Source organism: Schistosoma mansoni, chromosome 1, assembly GCF_000237925.1.
Source record: "Schistosoma mansoni strain Puerto Rico chromosome 1, complete genome".
Classification (NCBI taxonomy): domain Eukaryota; kingdom Metazoa; phylum Platyhelminthes; class Trematoda; order Strigeidida; family Schistosomatidae; genus Schistosoma; species Schistosoma mansoni.
The window spans coordinates 39211419-39226153 of record NC_031495.1 but is presented as its reverse complement, the minus strand read 5'-3'; positions in this window follow the sequence as shown (position 1 = coordinate 39226153).

The window sequence follows — 14735 nt, the reverse complement described above, 5'->3', positions numbered from 1 at the left end:
GGTCGACAAACAGAAATACATGGGAGAACTAGTAACGACGGCGGAAAAAGCTGCAAGAGAGGGGAATATGAGACAACTATATGATACAACGAAGAAATTGGCAGGGAGATATAGCAAACCAGAGAGACCAATCAAGGACAAAAAGGAAAGACAATCACTGAGACTCAAGAACGGAGGAAAAGATGGGCAGAATACTTCGGGGAACTGCTGAATAGACCAGCCCCATTGAATCCACCGGACATCGAAGCAGCACACACTGACCTTCCTATAGATATCACTCCACCAACGATCGAAGAAGTCAAGATGGCCATCAGACAAATCAAAAGTGAGAAGGCGGCAGGACCTGACAATATACCAGCTGAAGCACTGAAGTCAGACATTGAAGTAACTGCAAACATGCTTCACCTTCTATTCAAGAAGATTTGGGAAGAGGAACAAGTGCCAACGGACTGGAAAGAAGGATACCTCATCAAGATACCAAAGAAGGGAGATCTGAGCAAATGTGAAAACTACAGAGGCATCAGTTTGCTATCAGAGTACCAGGAAAAGTTTTCAACAGAGTGCTGCTGAATCGGATGAAAGACGCAGTAGACGCCCAACTTCGAGATCAACAGGCTGGATTCCGTAAGGATATGTCGTGCACAAACCAGATTGCGACACTACGGATCATCGTTGAACAATCAGTTGAGTGGAACTCATCACTATACGTCAACTTCATTGACTATGAGAAGGCGTTTGACAGCGTGGACAGGAGAACATTATGGAAACTTCTTCTACACTATGGAGTTCCTGAAAACATTATCCTGTCAACATTATCCAAAACTCATACGACGGACTACAGTGCAAAGTGGTGCATGGAGGACAGCTGACAGATGCATTTCCAGTAAGGACCGGAGTCAGACAAGGCTGTCTACTTTCCCCATTCCTCTTCCTTCTGGTGATTGACTGGATTATGAAGACTTTGACATCTGAAGGGAAATACGGAATACAATGGACTTCTCAGATTTGGACTTTGCAGATGACCTAGCCCTCCTCTCTCATACACACGAACAAATGCAAATGAAGACAGCAAATGTAGCAGCAGCCTCCGCATCGATAGGCCTCCACATTCACAAAGGAAAGAGCAAGATTCTCAAATGCAACACGGAGAACACCAACCCAATCACACTTGATGATGAAACTCTGGAAGAGGTGGAAACATTCACATACCTGGGAAGCATCGTTGATAAACAAGAAGTATCGGATGCAGATGTAAAGGCGAGAATTGGCAAAGCAAGGGCAGCATTTCTACAATTAAAGAACATATGGAACTCAAAACAACTGTCAACTAATTTCAAAGTCAGAATCTTCAATACGAACGTCAAGACAGTCCTACTGTATGGAGCTGAAACGTGGAGAACTAATACGACCATCATCAGGAAGGTACAAGTATTTATAAACAGTTGTTTACGCAAAATACTCAACATCCATTGGCCGGATACTATCAGCAACAGCGTTTTATGGGAGAGGACAAACCAGCTTCCAGCTGAAGAGGAAATTAGGAAAAGACGTTGGAAGTGGATTGGACATACATTAAGGAAATCACCAATGTGCGTTACAAGGCAATCCCTAACTTGGAATCCGGAAGGGAAGCGGAAAAGAGGAAGGCCAAAGAACACATTACGCCGGGAAATAGAAACAGATATGAAAAGGATGAATAGCAACTGGAAAGAACTGGAAAGGAAGGCTCAGGACAGAGTTGGATGGAGAATGCTGGTGAGCGGCCTATGCTCCTCGACGAGGGGTAAAAGGAGTAAGTAAGTAAGTAAGCGCTCGTGGTCGACAGTTATATGGAAGTCAAAGGTTAACACTGCATGATTACTTTTACCTAGGGTGGCATGTAATCGAAGTTCGCAACGTCATCCTCATAGTGAGTCAATATAAGATCTAGTAAGGATGTTGCAGAGCCCGGGTCGTACCTAGTCGCTTCTTTCACATGTTGCACTAGGGCACATGTGATAACCGCATCAACTAGTTTCTGCTCGAAATAATTATCCGACGATTCAGTTCGCAGATTTTCCCAGTCTACCATGGGTGCATTAAAGTCCCCTAGGATTAGACATCGACCACTTTGTGACCAAGTATTGAGACTGCTTAGCAGGACCGCATTTACCTCACAGCTTGGACTGAAATAGACCAAACCAATCAGTAGCTTTTGTCCCTTGCATTTCAAGCGGCAACTAACTAATTCACACGTCCCACTCTCATGGGATACACTGTCGATAATGGTAAATGGGATAGCATTCCTAATGAATAGAGCTACTCTCCCTCCTTTACACTTTTGTATTCTGCCGGCCCTTACTAATGTAAAACCCTCGAGATCAAGTTCCCTATTATCTATAGACTGTGTCAGCCAAGTTTCTGTGACTGCGATTATGTCAGGCTTAGTAGATTCAATCTGTACATCTAGTTCCGATCGCTTATTGAACAAGCTTTGGGCACTGGAGTTGCAGATCCGAAGCCTATTTGAATGGCTTCGTGCTTGACCCAGAGTGGCTTCGGCATCATTCTCTGTCGAAGCCTCACAACTCGAAAATTTACAATTTTTAGGTCTTTTTCTCCAGCGTCTAATCTAAGTTGTAGTTCTTTTTCGGCCTCCCGTCTTCTTACACGGTCTGCCAGAGGCCAGTCCTTACGGAAGAAAAATTCCTGAACCCTTTAATTTATGTCCATTTTGTAAAATCAGGTCGCGTTCATTAGAAGATTTGAATACTACTTCAAGCAGTCTGGATTGGTTAGGCTTCAAATTCGCCAGGCTACCTAGTCTATACACCTTTAGCAAGGTGACTCCGGAGATATTTTGAGACATAAGTTGACTAAGTAGATGTCTTATCAGCACAATGTCATGCTCAAAACGAGTTTTCGGTTCAGAGCTTTCACTCTTCTTGATTCTATGAAGAATAACTGTTCTGTCGCTGTGATCAGTCTTCAATTTCTCGACTGCTTTGATGGGGGCAGGATTTCCTTTTACATCGTTATATCGTTTTTCGCTTACAACCTGAACCGATTCGTCAACTTTGGCTGGAGTAGTAACCACAGTCGCGTCAAGCATACCATGGGATTCCGAAGGGTTGTAGACGACTTGGGAAGTCGGGTCATGTTTCGCGCTGGAAACAGACCGAGACTTGCGATTGCGGCTTCTAGATGTTTCCTGCTGGATACCATTTGGAAGGCGGGGGACAGAAGAAACTTCATTTCTTGAGATTTCGGCTAAGACGGACCTCTTTGGAGAGTGTCTTTCCTCCGTTGGTCGATGTGAGTCAGCACCTTTCGAACTCACCTGAGCTTGCCTCACACCAATTTGAGTGTCGACAGATTGAGTTCTGTCCGATGTGTCCAGACCGCGCTTACCAAGGTACTTTTTTGCAACATTTATCATTGAGATGGCCTCGGTTAACAAGCTGTTTGCATCCGAACAGCACTTTTGACAAAGCCATAAGCAACCATTTTTACTGAACCGTTTTAAAGCCGCAGGCGTTAAATTAGTGCAGACTTCGTGGTACCAGCCTTTGCACTCATCGCACTGCATGCCGCTGTCAACGGGATATCGACAGCCTGGACGTTGGGAATTGCTTTTCTAAACTTTCCATTCATCAGAGGTCTTTTTAAAAAAAGAACTAGATACGATAATACTCAGAGACAGAAATGATCTATGACCAAAAAAAGTGAAAAACTGTAAATTGTTAGGACCAAAGTACTAACAGATATAATAGAAAAAACAAAGTACTCTAAATTACCGACGATAAACTACTTTAGAAACAGAAATGATACTCTAATCGAATACTTTAACTAAAAGAAATTCAATCAAAGTGCAAATAGCAGTCTAGATACGTCATTGACGATCAAAACAATAAAATTTAATCATCGAGCAAAAATACCACTGTCCTTTTAAATAGCGCGCGATTATTATATATATATTCTTATTGTGTAACTATTCCGTAATTAGATTGTATATATACTCTCCTTATTATAAGCTTCATTTTGACCTATAGATTATTATTATACGATTGGATCCATCCATTATCCAACCTGTTTATTTCACATCCATCGTTATTCTGACTGACATTGATGTGGATTATTTTAGCAATACAATTATGTATGCGATGATTCTCATTTTACATGCACATCGGTTATTCAGAAACGACTTTTTTTCCTTCAACTTGCACTTTTGTTTTATTTTATTTATTCCTTTATATCAAAACATTAACTATTAATAAATCAATCATACACCTACATACACACACACAATTCATTCATTTATTTTCACATTGTGAACTTTTCACATGATTCGCATTTCACTGATTCATGCTATTCTTAAAAGGGGTTTTGTGGAGATTTTAGTGATTCTATGTAGTTGAAATCATGAGTCAATTGAGGCTAGACCACTATGGAAAACCTGGAAGCACTGGACGACCGTTTCGTCCTATTGTGGGACTCCTCAGCAGGTAGGATGATGCTATTCTATTTATTAAGGTCAACATCCAAATATGATTGGACAAGCGCAGTATAGATTTGAATTGATTGTTCAACATGGTTTGTTTCATTGATGATTTTAATTTTGATTATCACCCTGAAGAAGTCCAGACAAGTTTGCTGGACGAAACTTTGGAATGATTTAAATTTCAGTCGCTGAGATTATTTCAAATATAATTTTCACATATGTTTGTAATTTTATGGTCGAATTCATGAGTCAGTTGAAGCTAGACCACCATGGAAAACCTGGAAGCATTGGACGGCCGTTTCGTCCTATTATGAGGTTCCTCAGCAGTGCGCTTCCACAATCTCGCCTCTCAAGATTCGAACCCAGGACCTATCAGTCTCGCGCTCGAGCACATATTTGTTTTAATATTCATCCGATCATTTCAATGTTTCAACCAGATATATTGAAAATAGGGATTTACACAACTTTTTAGGTCATTATACACAAAACCATAATAATTAAAAGATTCCTTAGTTGTACAGTAGAATATTAGATATTATTTTTTCTACGAGCACTAAAAATTATTTACAGAATAGATGGATTGAAATCGGCTGTGGAATCTGCATGCGTTTCATCTTAGCAGCTGGATGTGCCTACCATACCCCAGTGTTAATTTTAGCATGGGAACTTGAGCTCAGAACTTTTAACCCCCAAGTTCATAATGCGTTATCCTCTGATTTACGAAGTTCAGACAGACAATAACTTATGTAATAGGTTCATTCAGTATTGTTTGTTTGAATCTTCCCATCGATTTGTTAGGACTTCAACTGGTCAGTCTCTAATTGGCATATGTGCATACTGTGCGTATTGCCTCAATATAGCCTTAATTCACAAGCATGGTAAGCAGAGATGGATAGTGGCTAGCAGTGGCTGCACAAGCAAGTGGTTATCAGGACTCAGTGGCCGAGTGGATAACGCGATGGAGTTTGAAGCGAGGGTGCTGGGTTCGAGTCCCAGAGTGAACATCAACTCTGAGATGCAGGTACATCCATCTGACGAGTCCCAAATAGGACGAAATGCGCGTCCTGGATTCCACTGCTAGCCACTATCCATCTCTGCTCATGTAATAGGTGTTATGTTTACATTGCTACTAAGATGGGTTTGAGTCATTCCGTTATTGTTAATCAGTATGTTTATTTTTTAAGACGTTGTGTCGGTTTGCAATCTACTGATCGCAATAGATAGATTTGTTCTTATTAAGAAATTAGTCGAGAATGTGTACCACTGAGGAGTCCTATACTAGGACAAAAAAGCTGTCCAATGCTTTCGAATTTTCAATGGTGTTCTAGCTGAGATCAATTCTTGATTTAAACTGTGAGGAAACCTAAATATATTCAACAACATTCATACATTAATCGATAATCTTTTGGAAAAACTATAGAAAATTTCACGGATGTTATTCACCTCCACATGTGTTTTTTTATAGTATAACCGTGAAGATTGTCAATCATTTCATTTAAATGATATATATAATCATCCCGGGACTTATTTGTAACCATGGTAATCATGAAAAAAGAAACTTTCAATTACTTCTGAGATACAAGCTATTAGGTACCTATTTCAGTGAATACCTTTTGATCAAACAGAAAGAAACAATCAAAACATTGATATGATATAAATGCTACTGTTTAAGAACTTATTACTATTATTATTTCAAACAAATTAAGAACTATATATTTTGTTAATTTTTCCAGTCGAATAGCTAATAAATAGATTAAAATGGTGAGTTACTTTTAACCTCAACTCTATAGGAAAGCAGTTTTTAACGTTTCGTAATAGAGAATGATATTAAATACACAGAGTAATGGGTTAGTAGTACCAAGCAACAATTGAATTTAGTATGAAAAACATTTAAACGTGGAACCATTGGACAACCGTTTCGTTCTAGTATAGGACTTCTCAACAATGAACATCCACAACAACACTAATCGGGAATCAAGCTGTGAATTTGTGAATGTGTAACTTAGATCGGCTTATAAAAACAATAAAATTCAACAATCTCTACAATCCTAAACTGAAAATTGTTTACTGTCTGAGAGAAATTAAAATAAATTGGTTTACTTTCAACCATAAAAGATACATCAGTCTTCATCATCATAAAATCAACCGAAAACATAGTCATAACACAGAATTTTGTTGCTTTCCGGTAAAGATAAATACTGGTAGTGGTACAGTTATCTGATTCCCATTATCTGGGTATTTTTTTAAACTGAAGCAGATGGTTTACTTAGGGAGCCACACCCCGAGCCTTTGACCTGAAGGTCTAGTCCATAAAGCAGTGGAGCATCGTGAGGAGATGCAGTCCCATGGTAGCCGGTGACCAACGATTGATTCATACGCCATTTGTTCCCTCAGGATACTGGAGCTAGCACTATTATTTGCACTATTGGTTTGGAATCAGGCTATCCCAACTCCCCCAAGGTGGACTTTCCGTGTCCAGCAAACCGCTTAAAGCGCCGGGCATTCGCTTTTCGTCCTCTCACTTTCGTAAACAACAGTAATGCCACGAGAAGACAGTGAGTAGGACTTCCCTGGCAGAGGCTGTAAACGCGTGGCCTTATGAGAGCATTTTTCGAGGGAGAGCGGACTCTCCCCACTCTCGGCCGTATCAGGGTATTTGGGGGCTAAAAATATTGGTAATTATTACTGAAAAGTAATAAATTAAACAATACAAGGTATAAGTTGTAAATAAGACTATAGATGAGGATTTATTTGATATCAAAATCAAATTCAAACAAATATTTTAAATATATTGATTTTTAATTGATTGATTTTATATTGATTATTAATAGTTAAATTTGAATGGAATTTAAAATTGAATAGTGCTTGATATTGAAATAATCAATAAATTAATAGTATGTATAATTAATTTGTTCATTTTTACTACTACTTGTTAAAATATGATTAAATGTCATAAGCATTTGAATAGAAAGTTAATTTTGTATGTTGCTTTCACTTTAATCAATTATTTTGTCTATTATAATATTATTTATATATAGTTGAGATCATGAGTCGATTGAAGCTTGACCACCATGGAAAATCTGAAAGCATTAGACGGCTGTTTTGTCCCATTGTGGGACTCCTCAGCAGTGCGCATCCACGATCCCGCCTCTCGAAATTCAAACCCAGGACCTACCAGTCTCGCGCCAGAGCACTTAACCGATAGATCACAGAGCCGGTACCCAACGGTGTTAATGTCTAACCTCAACCAATCCACGAAATTGAGCAACCATTTCACCAATATCTTCAGTGAGTTGATATCTCCCAACAGACCTGGTTGAACTCCATTGGCTACTACTTCTCACTAGAACTCCAGGAAGTACCTGATGGAGCCAGTCACTAGTGAGCATATGATCGTTATCAGAAGGGGGTTTTGTGAAGATGTTTAGTAATTTTTATCTATAGTTGAAATCATGATTCGATTGAAGTGAGGTGGGATCGTGGATGCTCACTTCTGAGAAGTCCCACAATAGGACGAAACGGTCGTCCAATGCTTCCAGTTTTTCCATGGTGGTTTAGCTTCAATTGACTCATGATTTCAACTATATATAAAAAATTACTAAAAATCTCCAAAAACAACCCCCTATTATAACATTAGTTTCGTTAACTAATCTGCTTTAATTAAATATGTAAAATGCCTATTTTCGTTTTTGAATAAAATTAGTTAGTCCCAATTAAATTTCGATAAAAACTAGTTGTGAAAAGTAATGACGAGCACTTCGTCCTACATGTGACTCGTCAGTTGGGTGTAAGTATATTCCTATATTGATATGTCATTACTAGCCACTATCCAAATTTAGAAAAAAAACTTTTCACTAAATATATCTAGACAATCCAATTAGGATGCATGTATACTGAAATTGACTGATCAGCTGAAGTTTTTAAAGCCAATAACAGGAAAATAAAAATTACTATAAATCGCAACTATTCCTTATCTGAAACATTACAGTTTGGTATCAACTAGAGAATTAATGAAGGCCAGAAAACATCAGACGACTATTTCTTTTATATTTGAGACTCTTTAGATGTGTGGAACTACAACTTCATACAGTATGTAGGATATTTACCTGTTATAGCTTCTCAAAAGAATTTTGAAAATTTTTTTCCGAAACTAATGAGTAGTGGGAAAATGATTGTTATTAAAGCGGGAGTCTATAAAGGTTGTTCAATCTGAATTTAGTGTTTCACTGTGAATTAAAATCAACTGGAAAAATTCATTATAAAAAGTTTTGGTTCAATTTATTGGGATTGCTATGTAAGTATTATATCGTTGTCTGTTTTGCTTATTGATTTTTTTATATCTATGCTAGATTATTTAGTCGTTTCGATAACAGTCAGTATATTACTGTTTCATTCGGAGGATTAGCGTCTTGATATTTTAGCACAAAAAATTCTAGTTGCCAACAAGTGACGTAATAAACTGATTTCATAGTTGTTTGTCTTTCCAATGATTTTCGAAAGTTTTTACAATATGCTTAGATACCCTGGTAAATATATAGAATACTAAGTGAGTTATAATGTATTTTGTTAAATATACTTAGAATAGATGGATTATAACTAGGAGTAGAATCCTAGATGCGTGTTCTATTCAGTTTAGGACTCTTCAGTTAGATACACCAATATCCTAGTAATGTCATACCAGTACCTTTCTCTCATAACGCGAACGCGTTATCCAATGAGTTGATAAATCCAGTTGGTTACTAACTCATTTGACAGGTATGATGTTTACATTTGTTAGTATGACTTAAATTTCACACTTCCCAAGGAAGCTCTCGTAATATTCTGTTTCAGTCATAGAACATTAGATAAAAGAATGTGACGAAGTTACGAAATTCATTGATAGGCTTTGAAGAGTATCAAGTATTAATTAACCTAACTAGTAAGAATTTTTTTTACTTTCTGGGATAACTTAAGCACTTACCAATATCGATATTTGGCAAGCATTCTTTTATTTACCAACACTTTGAGCTATACACTAGGTGTGGAGGTTAATAATACTACTTTGGGAGGTTGAAAGCTATTGACATGAACAGAGAGATGTTCGAACCTCAGTCAGTCATAAACAACGTAAGAAACTAGCACCGATATGCATTACCCCAAGTCGTCACACAACATCAGCACAGTGACATGAATTTACCGTGATGAAAATAGTAGTATTAGTATTAGTAGTAGTGATGGTTAATGAGTAGCAAATGTAGAGAACATGATCTCGTTAAAAGCTGACTACCTTAATCCTTAAGCCATTACAGTATGTTGGCTACTGGAGATATGAAAACAAACTTATCAGGTAATAGAAAAATAGTTTTAGTAAATAGTCAACGATGACAACTTTTTGACAAATAACCGATCCATAATCTCCGCAAAACTCTATATTTGGAGTAATCATGTGCTCACTAGTGACTGACTTCAAGAAACAATTCCTGGAATTCTACTAAATAATTGTGACCACTAAAGTTCAATCATGTCGAGTATGAAACAGTTATCCAACATAGGCAACGGTTGATGGTTACACAGCATATCTTGAATTGATTGAAGTTAAACATTAATACGGTTGGATACCAGATAAGTGGTCTAGAGGTTAAGAGTTCGTACACGAGATCAGAGGTCATGGGTCCCATTCTCAGTTAAGGGATTGTGAGTGAGCACTGTTGAGGAGTCCCATACTAAGATGAAACATCTGCTCAATGTTTCCTTATTTTCAGTGGTTGTCTAACTTAAATTTAAAAACTACAAAAGTTCTATAACTTCTACAAAATCCTATACTGAAAATAAATAATAGTCAAGTAAATTGGTTTTTTCTTCATCATTTTTACTCCTTTTTTTTACAAAAATAATGAACAATGAACAAAAAAATAGAAAATTCAATAAACTCACTATTACAGTTCCTTGAATTTCTTTATATTTTCTCCGTTTTACAATTGATCGTTTATCATGAACATTCTCTTTACCTTTACCAGTAAACCAATTTGAAATTGTTGAACAACCATGTGAATGAGGATTTATAGAAGATATAGTCTCTAATGATTCAGGATTGATAGAAGATATTGATAGTGTAGGTGGAGGTATAACTACTTTCATCTTTGATTCTTGATCATAATGTGATTTATGTTTAAAATGTGAAAGAAAACGACTGAATTTTCCATGTTTTTTATGTTTCATTGTTGTTATGTCATCATTTGCCTTAATGATTTCAGAGTTATTCATTTATGGTTGCTATTTCAAAAAAAAAGATAATTATTTTGCAATAGTTTAGACAAGATTCACTGTACTAAGAATTTGTCGTATGTACGTTGTACACTATTCTACTATGTATGTGAGTACATGCAAATATGTGTTTGTGAGATATATATATAGGTGTGTGTGTGTGTGTGTGTGCGTTAAATTATATTCAAGTGATCTATACATAAAAAAGGTGAATTATACACAGACATAGTGACAGAAAAAAGGTAGATTAAACATTTACTCAATATATATACATATACGTACATATAAATACCTAAACTATACTGTTCCTCATTGTTAATTACCCAATTACAAATAAACATTGAATTAATGAACACTTCCAAGAATAATGAAGATATACCATATATACACCCTATAAATGATTGATTTTCATTTGACCGAGTATATTGTACAATATAGTTCTTTCATTTCAACTCTATATATTTCATTTTCATGACACTTTCAATAATAATACTATTTAACAGTTAGTTTTAGATTTGCTAACTGAAACATTGTACATAAACCAATTAAAACAATGAGTTTTGAAAGCCAAATATTTATTTGTTCATTTAATGTTACGTGTATTTCTTAGAAGATAATAACACTACCTCATAACTATGAATTATTTATACTTACTTACTCCGCCTGTAGCTCTTCTAGAGTTACTACCGGTCCCAAGCCTGGGTGAAGGAGAAGGGTTTGCAACCCTATTCCGTAGAAGCAAAAAAACGCCAACCAGATTAAACATATTAACGATGAATTGGGTGGTCTATCGGTTAAGTGCTCGCGCGCGAGACTGGTAGGTCATGGGTTCGAATCTCGAGAGGCGTGATAGTGGATGCGCTTTGCAGAGGAGTCACACAATAGGAAGAAACGGCCGTCCAGTGCTTCCAGGTTTTCCATGGTGGTCTAGCTTCAATCGACTCATGATTTCAACTATATATACTGGAATATATTAAAAGGATTTTTAGAATTTAAATATGAAGTGAGTAGTACTGCTAATAAACTGTCATGATTGAAATGGTAAGAAACGGGGAAAATTCATTCAGTGAACCTAGTTTTAAGATAAATAAAGCTACGAATGTGTACTATTGAAGAGTTTCAATCTAGGACTAAACAACTGTCTTCTATTATCTGGTTATAGATGTTTTGTGAATGACGTCAATTTCTCATGAAAATTTACTCTCCAATAAGTCAGTTAGATAGGAAAATTCTGTTATATCCTAGTGAAGAAATAAATGCGGGTAACTTCCGGGAACCTATTAATGGACGATTATTTTATATATATTCTTATTGTTTAACTACTGAGCAATTAGATTGTGTATATCTATATTCATCTTATTATAAGCTTCATTTTGACCTATTGATTATTATTATATGATTTACTGTTCCTAAATTATACTCAGTTTATTGATTACTGTCTCCCACGTTCACAGCCACATTTGGCTTGATCTTGTACAAATATTACTTTCTATTTCAAGGTTTGATGTGGTCCCTCTGTCTGGTATATAAACCAAGTATGCTTGAAATAAATGATTCGCATAGATTAGCGTAGCAGAAGCTGCAATCGGTGTTCTGGACTCAACTGGAAGGGCTAGGCGGGCAAAGGACCAATAAGGACGCTAGACTACCAATACTGGTCGAACGTCATTGATTTGTCACAGTGTTAAGGTCAGAAAAGTCATATTTCGATTGGTGGATAATTCATGTGATAAAAGCCGGACTTAAAATCAATAACGAATTAGCATACGGCCTTCTTTATTTTTTAAATTCATAACACTGAGGAATTGAAGATCCATGAAAATACTGTCTTTTACAGTGTACTGAGTAGGAAAGAGCACGAATATCATTACATACCACCTTACAAGAGACCAATTCGTATAATTGTTATTTCTTACTTTATGGTTCGATGCACTCTGGTCTGTTTGTATAAAAACTAAATCTGTTTGAAATATAAGAACGATCTTGAGCTGGTGATCATTGGCCTTTTGTTATTCCTCTTCGTTTGAGGCCAGCTGTCATGTACAGAGTATAGATTTCTTTCGTCCTTGATGCGTTTTTGTTGCCTCAGGTCGTCTTTGAGTATTGGTCGTTTTTAGGACAAAATAACAGTCCATTTTCTATAACTGACATTGATAATGATATAAAAATCATATTCATTGAACAAGATAGTGGCTATCTGGACTTAGTAGCTCAGTGCGGATTGCATCAGTGTTTAGAGTGACAGGTATTGGGTATGAGTCGTAGTGTAAACATCCACACTTGGATAAGGCAGATACGTCCGATTAATGAGTTTCAAACGGTAAAAATCTCATGTCCTAGATTCCAAAACTAGCCACATTCTATCTTTCTCAAATAACTTGTGATATTCCAATAATACACACAGGATACCACACAAGAATGATCAAAATTTAATCTTGAGTATCAACAACGGAAAAATTCAATTCCATACTAAAGACAATATAAACCAGTTCATCGGTTTTTTCAATTTAATCACTTCAATCTTCAGTGTAATGATTGCTCAGTTAATAGAATAAAAATTATTAAAATTAATATAGCAACCAAACTGATAAGTTTACCATTGGCTAAATCAATATCTGAGCTCACAGCCATTAGCCTATTGGCTGTGTGCGAATATATATGTCACGAACATTAAATCTACTATTTTCATACAAAATATGTATTAAAAAAATTGCAAGGCAATTCTTCAAGTATTATACTAAGAACATAATTACTGCTGCGGTTTCGATTTATAATGATAGACTGATCGATATTGTACAACACAAATCAACTTACAATGTAACTCAAACTTTCTTTAGTTTTTAAACATTAAATATAATCTCAGAAATTCCAATTACTGACTAATTTTGAGTGGTAATTTATAGAGTTCTAGTGAGTTACCATGGTCTATGGGGTTCAACTCTGTCATTTGTGAGGCATTCGTCCACCAATGGCACTGAAGGATAGTTACATGATATCAATAGTTGGTTGGTGTAAAATATGTAGACTGATTAACACCACCCCATTGATGAAGTTCATAGGTCATAGTTTCAATTCTAGTCAGGGTTGAGGAAACCCACTGCTGAAGATTCTTATATTAGCCGAAACTGTTGTTTAGAGATTCTCAGTGGTTATTTAGTTATGATCAATTCTCCATGTGAACAATAAAACTTATTTTGGCATAAAACTTAAAATCGCTGGATTCATGCCTAAATTAGAAGCAGTTAGATATGTTCACTTCTAATAGATTTTAAAGTAAGTTGATTCCTAACTAGTAAATATACCACAATCACCATATTAAATTAGAAGCTCGATACTTAGGTCATTTGACAATTAGTAGATATCTTAAGGTAAATTTCGTCGACCAATGAGAAAAATGTGTCATCAACCGTTAGTTGAGACATTAAGGCAATTAAAATATGTATTTACAGGGATATTCCATGCACTGGGATGACAAGCCGATTGCCAGCTGATGAGAAATTTTAATTAGCTCACTTAATTTACCAAGAAGAGTTTTGTTTTGATGGTATTGTCTAAAAAAACAGGGAAAATATCACAAATAAATCAACCTCCTTGAGGAATTCAGCGGTGTTAAATATATTTCTACTTTGTCTTTACTCTCCTGAGTTAACATGTCATATTGTCTCAGTTTCTAGTTTTAGTTTACGAATTAGTTTGACTTCAATTATATTGCTGACGTATAAACTGATTAAATTTTATCGACTAAGTTGTAATAATAATTCGTTTTAAGTATGTAAGTCAAATAAGTGAATAGATTGTATCTTTTCAAGAAAATGATAATGACGTTGATTTTTATCGAAAATAATAACTTGGTAGATCGGTACTGGTATTCTATCTAATTGACTAAGTGTGTGACAACACGGACCAATTACTGAATAATAACTGATCTCATGTTTGCCTAATCCTTAAGGTTGATTGACTTCAATCGATCTAGCTACAATGTGCTGGTCATTAATTTAAGTGACTTAACATT